Raw genomic sequence first — 15,588 nt, 5'->3', positions numbered from 1 at the left:
TTATTAAATTCTGATCATTTAATTTTATACACTTATTAAAATATTGTTTATTTATTAATGTATTATTTTTTTTTTAATTTGTACTACTTCCTCATTATCTGTTGATGATTAACAGTTGAAATTGCTGTAACTTCATCAATCCTTTGTAATTTTGCTATAAAAATAATAAAATTTTCTAATTTCTTGTATATCGAGTTATGTTAATTTAGTAGTTAATATTATTCTGTAGAATTGTTTTATTGTTTTTTTACGTTTTTTAACTTTTTGTCTTTTAAACTGAATTTTTTTCAAATTGCTGGTACCTTACCATTCATTATTTTACAATTACTCTGCCCAGTTAATGCATTTGGAAAAAAAATTTTCAATAAATCAACTTTCAATATAGATTTTTTTTTTGTTACAAAGAAGCATTAGCTTTTTATTATACTCTTACACCTGTGTCCTCAGTTGTCTGTATTTGTATAATATAATCATCGATTTCATCAGTAATGGATTTACCATAAAGCAAAACAAGCAGCTGCTTGAGGCCTCACTTTGACAGGGGCCTGGAAGTAAAAAATTTTGAAAAATAAAGAATATATTTATAATACTTCATGTATTAATTTTATAACTTATGTATAATTGTAATTGCTATCTTTCTTTTATTAAAAAAAAGGAGAGAGAAGACAAAAAGTTTATCCAGGAGGGAGGGGGGCCTCAAAAATATTGATTTGCTTGGGGCTTCGTCCAAGATAAATCCGGCACTGGATTTCATTTAATATTTTTGTCCCTTATTTTCCTTCTACAACCATTTTATAAAAGTTTTTAAAAAAATTCTCTCTTCAATTCCTTAATCATGAAATTTATCAACCCAGTTTCAATAATGTAAAACTGCATTCAGATATTTCTAATTTTTTCCTTTCTATTTTTCTGTTGTCTATTTCTCTTATATATGACTTTTTTCTCAGTTTGTGCTGGTTTATTTTTAATATATTTTTTATATTTGTTATCCTTGGTAATTTTAAATTTAATATCTCCTTTTGTAATTACTTCTTCAGCCTTATTCCTAGTTTTAGTTAAAATAATATTATTATCGGCAAGTCTTAAAATATTTCTATATTTTGTTTTGTCTGTGGACTGTTACTCTGGTCTCAGATTTTTTCTTTTAGTTCTTTTATTATTCTACCATATGCACAAACAAATCAAAAAACGAAATGGACAGCTGTTGATATACTTGTCTCCCTCTTTTCCCTATTACAATATACCTTGTTTCATTTTAGATCTATAAAATGTTATGCATATATCATTGCTTTTCTCTAAAATACTTTGTAAAATTAATGTGATGCTAAAATTATTTTACGTAAAACCAAATTCATTTTTAAATAATTGTCAATTTGGAAATGTGGGATGTTAAACATAAAATACAGTAGTACATCCTGCTTTCTTTATTATGTTAAACGTGGCAAATCTAATGAAATTTTAGGGGTGAAGTGGAGTTTATTGATTTGATGCCCTTTTGAAAGGTGATAAAACACAAGGTCTCTACTTTAAATCCAAATGTAGCTCCATTTTTTTGTGAACTACACCAAAATGTTCAAGTAGCTTATTTGTATACTTTATATAGCTACAATTACAGCAACAGCATAACCCAGCAGTGATCGTTGCAATCTCATAATTGAGGGATTTCAGGTTTGAGTATTTATGAGTTTTTTTTCTTAACTTTCAGTTTTTTCTTACTTAATATATACTAAACACAGATAATTTTTGTTATTATGTACTATAAGAATCTGGAAAAATATATGTTTGCATTTCATATTTGCTGATTATTACTTTATTTAGATGTAACAAGTATATTTATTTACCTTTATAAATGAGTAAAAATACGAGTCACAAGGGGAATGAAGGATTAACAAATAGCCATTTTATATGTTTCATAAAATTTGAAAAGAAAAAATTAAAATGGATAAATTTATTTATACAATTTAAAATATTTATTTATAATAATGTAATCTTCAGTTTGCCTGTTATAATCCATATAATGATAATTATGACAAACCAAAAAACCAAATCAAATATATTTATATTTTCTCACTGATTGTAACAGGCAAGTTGAAAATTAAAATAAATTTATTTATTTTGATCTTTTCAAGTTTTATAAAAAAAAATTTGTTTGTTACAATTGTTATATTGTTATATGGCTAATAATTGTTTTATTAAAACTGATGGTTTTTTTTTCAGATTCTTATAAATTATAAAAATATTATTATAAGAACTATTTATAATAAAAATTCATATGTACCATTAAATGGGAGAAGAAGAAAAACAGAAATGATATTGTTGCGGTCCATAGTAGACAGACCACTTTTAAATATGCCCAAGTATATACATAAGGAAGGTCTCTGTGCCATGGATGGTATCATCTCATCATCCAGAGGCCCTTTTTTTAAATCCTTGTCAGGCATGACATTTTCACACCTATAAAAATTATAATTTCATTTCATCCTTTGAAGCAATGCCTAACGGTGGTTTCGGAAGCTAAAAAATAGTATATATATTTTAAGTTAAAAAAACAATACAGATTCAAACCTAAGGCCGTTCAGTTTTGAGAATAGAACGCATATCACTTAGAAATTAGGCTTAAGTTGGATGCTATCATTTTGGATTTAAAATAAGATCCCCTCTCCTGTCACTCAGCAAGATATCAATAAATTCCATCACTTGCTCAACTCCTACTCTTGTGAGACTAGATGATATAGAAGGAATATGATGATCACTACACCATATTGTTCATAGATAACAAAATTTGTATTTTATATAACATGTCATCATTTTGGTTTTTAGGACTAAGCACAGTACACTTTTTTAAATTTTCATTTTTAATATGTACTCTTCTGATACTTGTTAGATTATCCAGTTTATCATTATGAGTCATCATTTTCTTTTATTCTGTTGAATTTGTAAATGATACGTTGAAAAATAATTGACTATGGCTGGTTGTCTATATGAACAATGATAATATGATGTTTCCATTCAAGATGATTTTCATTAGTTTTAACTAATGAATTAATTAAAACTAATTATTTGATTGGTTTACACTGTTCTCCATTCCATTCTGTTGGTGAATTTTTTAACTTAATATTATTTAATCTTTTGTCTTCAGTTGTCTTTTTATAAAATCCAATCTTTGCCGTCCTTTACAGTTTTGAACCTATTATACATTCTTCTTTTATCAAAAGTAAATAAACCTGCATATCTTTATGTTTGATACACACAATGAAATAGTCAGCAAACTTCTATAGTACATTTTTCTCCTCTCATCATAAGAAATTTAAATTTTGTACTTTCTCAACCCACCTAGTTTTCAATATCTGCTTGTAACACCAAATTTCCAAAGTTTCTATTATTTATTTTTTTCTTTTTTTTAGCTCTTTTTCACCTTATTTTGTTGCTGATTAAGTGTTACTCTCCATATAAATATTTTCAAGGATTTTATTTTTCAAAATTTCAAAACCTGTATTTAACGTACCAGATTTCTTTACTATATAAAATTGTTTTCCAGCACATGTAAGCTTTTGAATTTTATTTTCTTTCTCCAATGTTTGTAATTTTATTATTTGAGTAACAAAATTCTATTTCTGTTATAATGTGGTCTCCTGTTATTATAAGTCATTATTTTTTGTTTCTTAAAAATTTCTTTACCTATTTTTTTTTTTTTATATTTGTTTTGTATTAAATTTTTCTTTTATAGCACTAAATTCACGGCATCTAATAATTCTTTTAATTAATTGTTTATTCTTTCAGTTTGAGGACTTAATCCACTACCACATTTTTGTAGTTTCTGTGTTGCATATTCTATGTAAAACTTGAATAAAAAAAATAGGGGTAGACTACACTTATTTCTGTTCCGCATCTCGTTTTTCTTCATTTTCCATGTAATTTATTTTTATACAGTCTTAAGTAAATCATTTTTTTTCTGCATTTAACATAAATTTTCTTAAATATTTAAAATATTTTATTCCCCTAAGTAGAAGGAAAAATAACCGAGTTACTCTCAAGATGAATAAAAAATTTCACTGATGTTTGAAGCTGTGTAATGTTTGATTTCCACAGCCTTGGGTTTTCCTTCAATAAAGAAAAGTGGAATGTTATTAATATAAAATAAAAAAGAATCTGTTATTTCTTTGTTTGCAAATCTTTTATGCTACGTCTTTATCTTAATAATGTTTTGTAACATTTCAAGCCAATTTCTGTACTTTTATTTTTTAAATAAGAAAGGTTTTTTAAATATATATATATTTTTTTTATATGTAGGTTTTTGATTCCAGATGTATCTTGATAAAAAAAAAAAATTAAGTTACAATTTTAAAGTTGTGAAAAATTATTAGAAATTCAAAAATGAGCTTTGTGCTATTTTGGTGATAGATTTTTCAATACATATACATAATATCTTTGGAGATGTTTGCCATACTTAAGTGATTGATTCAGGAGATCAAAATAAACAAAAAACCCATAATCAAATCCCTATCACGCATTCTTTTTTCTCTACCAACCATTTTGTGTTCTTCAATGAAATTTGGTATACATGTACCTATCAAAATCTGCAAAATAAATAAATTTGAAAATTCCAAAATCATTAATAGATCCATAAATATTAGTTTTATCAAACTATGTTATATGTTTTTGTCGTTTTCTCCTCAAACATCTTTTTTACAAAAGAAAAAAATAGGTATACAAAATCACAAAAAAATTCTATTAATATATATTGCAATTACCCCGAAATGAGTTAGAACAAATTTTGAATGGTATGAATTTATTCCTAGGTAAGAAATACTGAACAACTAAATTTCATTTTTTGTTTATTACAGGATTATTAATAGCTAATTATTATAGTGTTTCTGATGCTGATTTCAAACGTGTAAATGGAATCTTTCTAGAGAAAAGAGATGAAAATTTGGTTGCAAAAGATGCTGCATTACACAATCTTAACTTAAAAAAAATGTTTCTGAAAAAAAATTAAATATAGTATATATATATATATATAATTTCCAAGCAACCAAATTATTGATGCTTGGCAAATGTAAATTAGAAATACATATCTTAGATGGAAAGATGAATATAATAATATACAGAAACAGAAACAGCAACAAGAATAAGATAATAAACTGGTTTGTACTCCTGTTTCTATAAATAAAAACAAAACTATAGCATTATATATTGTAACTTAGTATATTTCTAAGATTACGTACATTGTACTCATGTTTAAGAGTTCATTAGCTAAGTATTAGTTTACACAATGTTAAGTATTGGCTACTTGTATATTACATTGTTGAGAAAATATGATTTATTCTTACGGATTTTATTCGTAAGTTGATAGTTTTGAAATCTTGTATCAAACATCTATGATTTGTTACCGTTATGAATACTGTATTTGTAAAATTGAATTAGCCAATATTAGGGAAGTAATGCAGTCACAAATGAATCAGATGTGACTTAGAAGTACTTTTTATTTGCTACAAAAAGAAATCATTTACAAAAACATATTTTACATACTGGTGAACCAATTTTGTCAATGAAGAATTCTGCAGTAATTGTTTGATCCTCAACCTTACTGCATTCTTCAGCTCATCACCCATGGGGAATTGAGTGCCTTTTGTATCCACTATTTAATTGCAGAAAGAAATGAAAATTGCAGTGTGTATAAAGGATATGAAATGGTTTAAATTTCAACTTTAAAAAAGCATCATCGGTTGCACGTGATGTGTGGACCAAGCATTAGCACATTCCAAATTGTTATTTCTATGGAATGTTGAAAACAACACTGTCCTAAGGTTTAGAAAGGTTTCTATGTATTGTTCAGAATTTATAGTTCACCTGGTTTAAAACTTATCTGTTATGAACACATGTTTGAAATCCCTGAACAATTCAACAAAATTTTTTTGCGAAGGGTTAGGTTTTGATTTCTTTTATTGGGGTGAACAATAGTGCCGATATTTCATGGTCGCTATTTCTCTTCTGGGTTGTAATGATATATCCGAGTTTTAATATTAAGAAGAAAAATAAATTGTAAAGGAAGAGATAGACTTCATCTCCCAGTACAAAACTATGTTATTTTTTTTTTTTTTATTAAATATGAGTTAGATATTATTCATTGGTTTTTTTCTATTAACTCTTTCTTTTCTACATTAGTATTTCTATTAATCTATTTACAATTAATTATTTAATCGTTATAATAAATAAAAACCTCACGATCATTAAATTGTATTTACATAAAAATAAATGAACAGTTAAAAAATTAAATATTTGAAATGAAGGTGGTCACAGATTTTTGGAGAGATTGGAGACTTAGATAATAAAATTTTTTTCTGTTTTTCAAGGTGAATGATAATTAAAATTTATTTGTTATCATTGTGCACAGAACAAACAGCAGAACCAACCGTCAAACAGCAAAACTGTATTGGTAGTTAAATTTACTTATCCGTAAACTAGACATATACTTCTGTAAAGTGTTTTGGCATAGATTATAGGCAAATAAACGATTTTTCAAATTTTTAGTGTTAATATTTTTATTTAATAGTTATAAATATCCATAAAATTAAAATAAAATGCGATTATCAAATGAGTTGATCATTTGTTTGTTTAATCAGTCTATATGATTCCATTAGTAAAATATATGTTATTCTGAAGAAATTGTGTAATCTCAGCGCACTGACCGATTTTATTATTACGAGTCAGTCAATTATTTTACTGAATGTTTTATCAGTTACCCCATGTAATGTCTCTATTGAATTTATCCAATATTACTAGTGACACTCATCATGAATATTGAGGGAAACTAAATAAACATTAAAGAAGGTGCGTATTAAGTGCCCTTTAAGAAAGGTAACTTTAAATAAGTTGTTATAAAATATAATTAACGTTAATTTGAATTTGATATTTAACAAGGATAAACAGCAATTCATTTTTAGTATTGCCTATGGCTGTTTCTTGCATATCACTTGTAAAAGAATTAAATGGATATATATTATAATCTGTGGCATTCGAGTTTTATCTTATTTTGGATGTTATCGTACTTAAATACATTTTTATTTTGGCTATTGACAAATTTATGTTGTTGCCTCACTACAAATGTAGTGTTGTACAATCACTGTTTCAAATTCAATATCATTCATTAGTTTTTTTATTTGCAATCCAAAAATATACCTTTCTTTATCTTAGCATCACTGTTATTATGGAACTTGTTTTTTAGAAAGTGAAATTTAATCTTATCACGATTCATTGCTTTAAAGAAATTTTTCCATTAAATCTAGCATTATGTGTAGTGTCAAAAGGTAAAATTTTTCAAATTTTACTAATTGTGGGCTCACAACATTTGACAAGTATGGGGACTCTGTATGGGGAAACTGGTTGTAGTGATGCCGTCTTACAGTTAATGTTTCTCTTTTTGGCCACTCTTTTTACTTCCTTGTACAAAGTAAAGAAAGTATTGTAATCGCAAAAAATTTCAAATCTCAATGGAAATATTCATATTAGACATCCCTGAATTTATTTTGACTAGTTTCGGCATGACATCTGTATGTACATACATATGTACGTATGTATCTTGCATAACTCAAAAAACGATTGTAGACTGTAGAATGTTGAAATTTTGGATTTAGGACTATTGTAACATCTAATTGTGCACCTCCCCTTTGGATGGCAATTGACTGGACCAAAGGTGTCAAAAAAACCCCAAAATCCAAAAAAATTAGGTTTTGGACTTTTTCTTAACTGCAGTAATAAGTCCTGATTGAGAGCTTTTCAATGTTATAAGTGGTACTTGTTTTTATTGGTTCTAGAGTTATAGCCATATAAAATTTTAATTAATGAAATGTTTGGGAAGGCACATCAGTTCGAATCAGACTTCATTTCCTTTATTTTTTAACTTTTTTATTTTAATTTAAATATATTGAATTATTAATCTCTGATTCTAAAAAAAATTATAATTGAAATAAAATTGTACTTTTCATTTTAAAAAAGTGTGTATGTAATTTAATAGGCATACAAGGAAGTCATTTGTTGTCCACATCAGATTTTTTTATGTATAGGTTTCGGTTGTACATAAAAAATTACTTTCTGGGTTTTACATAATAATAATTACAAATTTCAAAGGTAGATAGCTCTTATGTATAATTTTTATTTAAAAAACACAAAATGGTCAACTGAGGGAAATATGAAGTGAGATGGAGCATTTGTCCTTATGAATTTTTTTTGTTTATTTTGATATCTCGAATCAGTCACTTTGGTTTAGTCCAACATCTCTCAGGATGTTTGGGTCCCGGGTTCGAATCCCGGCCAGGCATGGCATTTTCACGCACACTACAAATTATTCATCTCATCCTCTGAAGCATTCCTAATTGTGGACCCGGAGGTTAAACAAAAATAACCTCAGGATGTTCTGTATGTATAAAATATCGTTTTAGAAAGGAAAAAGGTTAAATTAATTTGTATCTTTACCATATATGTATTTCATGTAAATGTAAAACTTATAAAGCACTTGAGGTATGATCATGGTCATAATTTCTTTCCCTGAAAGTAATGATGTTCATAATAGAACCACTCCGTGTGGTAAACACAGTGTTGAGTCTCTTGTACAACTGAATATCTCGTGTATTTCTATTAAAACTAACAGGATTGATTGCTTCGATCCCCTCACTTTGGATTAGCTGCTTGTTATTTTTTTAAATAACTATATAATTTTTTGAAGTGACTTATAATTCATGTCAAATTAGTCATAACCGTTATAGTTATGGAGTTATATTACATTAATATAATTATTGGCAAATTAGTATCGTGGTTAATAAGTTGGCTTCTATATTTCCTCGTTTTTCCTATTCGATTTCCAGTATAGATATAGCTTTTGTAATTTATAATCTCTACGGGTTTTTTTTTAAAAGTATGTTTAAGATGATAATTTAATTTAAAAAACCTCCGAGAAAAAAAATTGTTTTTTTTTATTAATTAAAAAAAATTTAAATATATACACGGAATGTTCGTAGACGTAAGTCTATAATTCTCCGAACTTCAGGTACTGATTCAGGACACCAAAATGAGCAAAAAGGTTCATATCGACGTAAGTCCTATTTTGTTTTGTTTTACTTCTGGACGCCATTTTGTGATTTTCAACAAAAAAATTTTTTCTCAGGAACAGGTAAACCTACTTTAATTAAATTTGGCAGATCTAAGACTATATATATATATATATATATTGTTTACTTCTACAAAATGAAAACGTCATCTTCAAAATTGCGGCCATCTTGATTTTTTAATCTTCCATATCTTTGTAATTATTTGTTTGATATAAATTTTATTTTAATCAAATTTGTTAAGGATTTTATTTTGAAAAAAATAAAAATCCGTTTACAAATAATACAGGTGATGCAGACAATTAACCCGGCAGTACGCTTTCGACCGAAATGCAAGGTGATAAGTTTTATTATTAACTAGTTCTACCCGCCACACTTCGCTGTGGCACATTGTGGTTGCATGGATGAGTAATGAGAAACAAAACAAAGCATACGTATCATAGAAGTTTAATTTTGGAATACTTGTGGATACACAATATTTTTTGTTTTTCCACTGTCTGCGTAGATATAAAGGCTATCTGGTTTGCCGACTCGGGAACACGCAACATACAGTTGCCCATGTGAGAAGCAATCCGCATCTAAATCTAAACCACACAATTCTAAAGATTGACCTTGAGCTTTATCGATTGTGATTGGGAATTGCAATCTTTTAAATTAAAATGGTGTATCGGTCGGGATTATGGGCATTCGAGGAATGAGGACATCTTCACCTTTGAAAGGCCCCGTTAAAATTGTTGCTTCCACTACGTTATTCATCAATTTCTTAACTGCAAGTCGCATGCCGTTGCAGAGTTTTGGCTGATTAATATTCCGCAACAGATTAATTCTCATTTTTTGATCGAACCGTTGCTAGAATCAATCTAATGAGGAATGTTTTCCCAGTTCCAACTGGCGCATCCAAGAAGAAGGGCCCCCCAACTCCGTCATTTATCATTTGTATTATGCGATCATAAATGCCTTTCTATTCACGCGTTAATTTGGGAATGTTTGATCGGACATATGACTGAAGATCACCAATGTTGTAACTCTGTTCACAGCGTAAATCAACATCAAATGAAGCAATCGCAGCTCGGGTGAGTGCTGGCATTTCCAATTGACTAAGAACTTTATTTGCAATAGCTAAGCACTTGTCTTCAATATTTATCAATGCTTCGTTGTAAATGCCTTCTGTAAATTCCACGGTCATATTGGTATTTTCTGGACGTACTCTATGCAAAATATCTTCAGCCATATGCGATAGATATCTTTCCCGTAACTCTGTGGGAGATGAAGGGAAGCAAGCGGTCAATATAATTGCGAATTTGATTTGGATGTGCAGTGTTGCACGCGTCATTAATACATATATCCCATTGTTGGTCGTTTTCTAATAAATTCAGAGCTTGATGAAAAGCGCAGCTCAATCACACAAAAGTACCTCGATTAAAGTGAATATTTAATTCAGATTGTATAATAATCTGAATCAGATGCAAGTGTTTACGTTTTTTTTTTTTTTTTTTTGTTAATAAACAATGTAATTGGGAATAGGTATTGTTTCACACGTGACTGCGGTTGTCATTAGCTAGTATGGCGAGTGTTCCCCTCGCTTCCGGCAGATGGCGCGGTCACTGGTACACAACTGACCGTTAAAAAAACTGTTTTCTCGCGGTCGCGGGTATGTGACTGATGCGAAAAATATATAAAAACAATCGTTGATGCGGGTTATATATCGTGCTAAAATTTGAGCTTAATCGGTGCGGAACATTTTGAGTTTTTGAAGCGTACACAAACGAACTTAACATTTTTATATATAAAGATTTACTATTGATATTTATTATTAATAATTTTTATTACATTTAGTGGAGGAAATAAAAACAGGCAACAAATTATCAGTTTGTATAATAGTATATTTCTCTTCAAAATCATTTAAATAGATTTTAAAGGTAAAGATCTATATCACTAAAAATATAAACGGTGTTTAATAATCTCAACCGATATATCATTTAAAAATGAAATCCAATCTTTCAATTCTATTCAAAATCATTTAAAGGGTTTTTAAAAATCTATTTATATTTTGAATGTTATAGATTTTCAAACGGAAAATCTCTTTAAATGATTTTGAAAAGAATTGAAAGATTGGATTTAAATTTTAAATGTATTTTTAAATTATATATCGGTTGGGATTACAAAAATCGATTTATATAAGTTATGCTAGTTAATAATAAGTTATATAAGTTATGTTGTGTGTGCGCGCGCGCGCGTATGTGTGAGTATAAGTTAAAATGATGCAAACGAGATTGGAAGGTAACAGGAATTCAAAAGTTTAGCTGAAAATATAGTAGAATCGGGACGGACGATGAAAAGAACCTGCATAAGGGCAGACAACTCTGTTTATGATATGACGAGAAAATCGGAACAAAAGTTATAGAATATATTCTAGTAGATTGGTAGTTTATTTAATTTTTTATATTTTATTACGTATAGATAATATACGCATATATATTATGCAAAACATTCTTTTTCCTTTCAATCCGACATCCTTTGTATTATTAAATTGCAATAGCAGTTTTAATTTTATATATATTAATAATTCAATGTCATGACGTCATTACATGCATTTGGAATAATATATTAATATTAAATAGCAAAAAACAAAGAACTACGGTCTTGACGTCATATTGGGTCAATACAAGACATAAAATTTGCATTTAAATATGATATGTACTTTACTAAGTAATAAGCATATATATATATATATATATATATATATATATATATGTATGTCCATCCATTTTTATTCTAAATCAACTCTGTTGTGGTCGTATAAATAATTAGAATTTTTTTTAATATGATTAATAGTTTAGTATTACTGGTAGTCTTATTATACTGTAGTAATGTGATCGTTATGGCGTAATATTATGAGTCATCACAACCTGATGTACCGTTGTAAGTGATTCCATGTTATTACTAATTTATCCTTGTATATTTCTTGAATTTATTACATTTGTCTGATTTCTAATTTCAATTAAAGTATGAATCATTTTATCTGTCTTATAAAACATGAAAAAATTGTTCGAGACTGATGAAAACTTATCAGATATTTAACGAAGATTTTGCTATACTTTAGTTTTAGAAAACGAATCGTTATTGGAAACTATTTGTTTTTGGTAAGCGAAAGATTTCGATAAGAAAAATGTCTGTTCTACAGTTCAAATAATGTTTTTTATACGGACACAAATTATTGAGCGAAATTAATAAGATATTAAATTCAGATTTGTTTCTATTAGTTTCTGAGAAAATTATTATAAAACATAAATCTTTTTTTTAGGTTCGATATAAATTTTCTTTATTGTAATAACCAAATAAAATTTTGAAAAAAAAATTATAGGGAATTTAATTCTGAGATAATTTTTGTGATTAAAGTCGATAGAAGTCGAATAACATTTTTAGAACAGAAATCTAGGCCAAAATCTTTTGTTAACGTAATGTGAAAACAAAGAACTAAATTATATTGTAAACCGTACGGTAAGAGTCTCGCAGGTATCATTTCTTCCGCTCAAAAAACAAAATTTTTGTGTTATATATAAAACTGTTTTTAACAAAATGATAGTGATGTCAAAAAAGGTAATACACTACGTTTTTATCATAAAAATCTGTTATTAATTAAGAAAAAAATACGTGTTAAATGTATGTAATAGACAATAAGATATATAATAATAGATAATAAACAATGTTTAAGCTTTCTATAGAATAAGCAAAAAATCTAATGTGGACGCTACATGACTTCCTTATACGCCTATTAAATTAAATAACACATTTTTTTAAAATGAAAAGTACATAAAATTTTGTTTGATTAATAACTTCTGATATTTTTTTAATATTTTTTATTATTATTTATCGAAAATTTTTTTTACAATCAGAGGTTAGGAATTATTAATAAATCAATATAATTAAATTAAAAAAAAGGTTAAAAAAAGGAAATTAAGTCGGATTCGAACCTATGGGCCTTACCCTAAGATCCAAATATTTCATTAATTAAAATGTTATAATTCTGGAACCAATAAAAATAAATACCACTTATGATATATCGTTGAAAAGCTCTCATGAAAGCTTATTGCTGCAGTTAAGAAAAAGTCCAAAATTTAATTTTTTTAGATTTTTGGCTTTTTTGTACACTTTTGGTTATTGAAATTTTGGCAAATTGTTGAAATCGGCTAATCGTTTTTGAGTTATGTGAGATACATACATATGTGTACATACGTCACGCCGAAAGTAGTCAAAATGGATTCAGGGATGGTCAAAATGGATATTTCTGTTAAAATCTGAAAACCGAAATTTTTCGCGATCACAAAACTTCCGTTACTTCGTGCAAGGAAATAAAAAATGTTATCCGTAGAGTAATTTGTAGTTCTTGTAAAATAATAAACTGTTAATTTTATTTCTTTTGAGTAAGATAAAAAGAAAAATTAATTTAACTTAGGTAACGATGACATGAATTAGCTAAAATTAAAAATTTTACTGAAAGAAGCAACTTTAATACCCCTACAAATTTAAAGTAATTTTATACGATTTAGCTGAAATTTTGCTTCTTTTAGATCATCTGTATTAATTCTATTTTCGACTTTAACTTGATCTCCAAAGATTTATAAAAGTAGAAATTAATATCTGGAGGATTCAAAAATTGTTAAAACAATTTTTTAATTTTTAAAAATTCGTATTAAACGCATTTTGTATAGTTATGTTGCTTAAGATGGGTTAAGAGAATATAGGATTTCTTTTATACCTAAGAATTCTTGATCTCTGAGGAATGAAAAATTAATTTTAAAATTTTTATTCTGATAATACGTTAAGATTTTACGATAGGTAGAAATACATTTAATAATTATGTTATTTCATAATAAATAAATTTGTACTAATTATTAAAAAAATATAAATTATTTATTGCATCGTACAAAGTATTTATTTTATTTTTTAAGATTTTTGTGCCTTTCTTTCGTAATTTTGATGTAAACTGGCGTAAAAGTTATTTCGTTTTTAAGTAGTTACTATTTTTATTATTAATATATATATATATTTAATGCTTTTATTTACAGTCGCATCAACAACTACAGTCATTAGCGACTAAAGTAACACTATATGATCATAAACAACAAAAATAAATAATAAACATAGACAAGTTACAACAAAAACAAACTAAAATACATAAATCAGACAAAAATCACTTTTTTTCTTTTTCCTGTTTAGCCTCTGGTAATTACCGTTCACATAATACTTTACAGGATGATATGTATCGAGAGTTGAATACTAGATCGTGGATACCGGTGTTCTTTGGTGGTTGGGTTTCAATTAACCACACATCCCAAGAATGGTCGAACTGAGACTGTACAAGACTACAGAGTGTGAATGAAAATTCACACTCATACATATCATCCTCATTCATCCTCTGAAGAATTATCTAAACGATAGTTACCGGAGGCTAAACAGGAAAAAGAAAGAAAGAAGGATGATATATGTATGAGTGTAAATGAAGTGTAGTCTTCTAGAGTCTCAGTTCGACTATTCCTGAGCCTTGTGATTAATTTAAAACCCAACCACCAAAGAACACCGGTATCTACGATCGAGTATTCAAATCCGTGTAAAAATAACTGACTTTACTAGGATTTGAACTCTGGATGTGTCGACTTCCAAATCAGCTGATTTGGGAAGACGCTTTCACCACTAGACCAGTACGGTGAGTTGACAAAAATCGATTTAGAATACTAAATCGTATTCTTCATTCCACAGTAAAACCGCCGGTTTATAGGCCTACAACATTTTTGAAGATAAATAACTAAAAAAATGTCAATTTTATAAAAAAAAGTCTGAAATGAAATTTTAATTTTTTTTTGCAAAAAATTCGATTTTGCAAGAAAATATATAGGTTCCTATTTTTAAAAAAATTAAGTTGACCTTAAAATGACCTTTATTTGACCTTATCAAGGACAACATAATTGTGAACGTACTTCCTCCCTGAAATGGAAAAACTTTAATAAGAAATACTTTTTCCTAAAATGTGTAGTTTTTGAGACATAAATGTCTCTCAATTTAAATGGACCACCTGTTATAGCAAGTATATGTCGAATTTATGTTAATTATGTATATGGCATACCCTGATGAAACTTTTTAGTTCAGGATATAAATATCTACATTAGTAGATATTTATATCTACTAATGTAGATATTAGAGTAATGTAGAGTGCTACATTACTCCCGTGGATTATGGATTAAATTTAGTAAAACATATAAATAACTTTTTGGAGAAATCGATAATGATATCGAAATTCATTATTCCTTAAACCATTAAAACTTTGTCAAATATGTAAATAGTCATTTCCTTTAATTTTATTATCAATTTAATTTACTTTTACGTGTATTACGATGATCTACAAACTGATCTTATGTAGACAATGACACTAAATTTAGTAATTCACATAACTTTCTGAAGCAGTCGATATTTATAATATCGATTAAGA

General features: G+C 27.6%; 1 long non-coding RNA gene across 1 annotated transcript in view; it reads left to right on the top strand.

Annotated features, from left to right (window-relative positions):
* LOC142333507 (uncharacterized) overlaps positions 1-4,950 on the top strand; it is a 92,373-nt gene extending 87,423 nt beyond the window's left edge. Inside the window, exon 4 of the long non-coding RNA XR_012758621.1 lies at positions 4,845-4,950. This is a non-coding gene — a long non-coding RNA (uncharacterized LOC142333507). The remainder of the gene's footprint in view (positions 1-4,844) is intronic.
* The last annotated feature ends 10,638 nt before the right edge of the window (positions 4,951-15,588 follow it).

Source organism: Lycorma delicatula, chromosome 12, assembly GCF_047948215.1.
Source record: "Lycorma delicatula isolate Av1 chromosome 12, ASM4794821v1, whole genome shotgun sequence".
NCBI lineage: Eukaryota > Metazoa > Arthropoda > Insecta > Hemiptera > Fulgoridae > Lycorma > Lycorma delicatula.
Note: the sequence above shows the minus strand (reverse complement) of the source record. Positions and strands in the feature narration are given on the sequence as shown.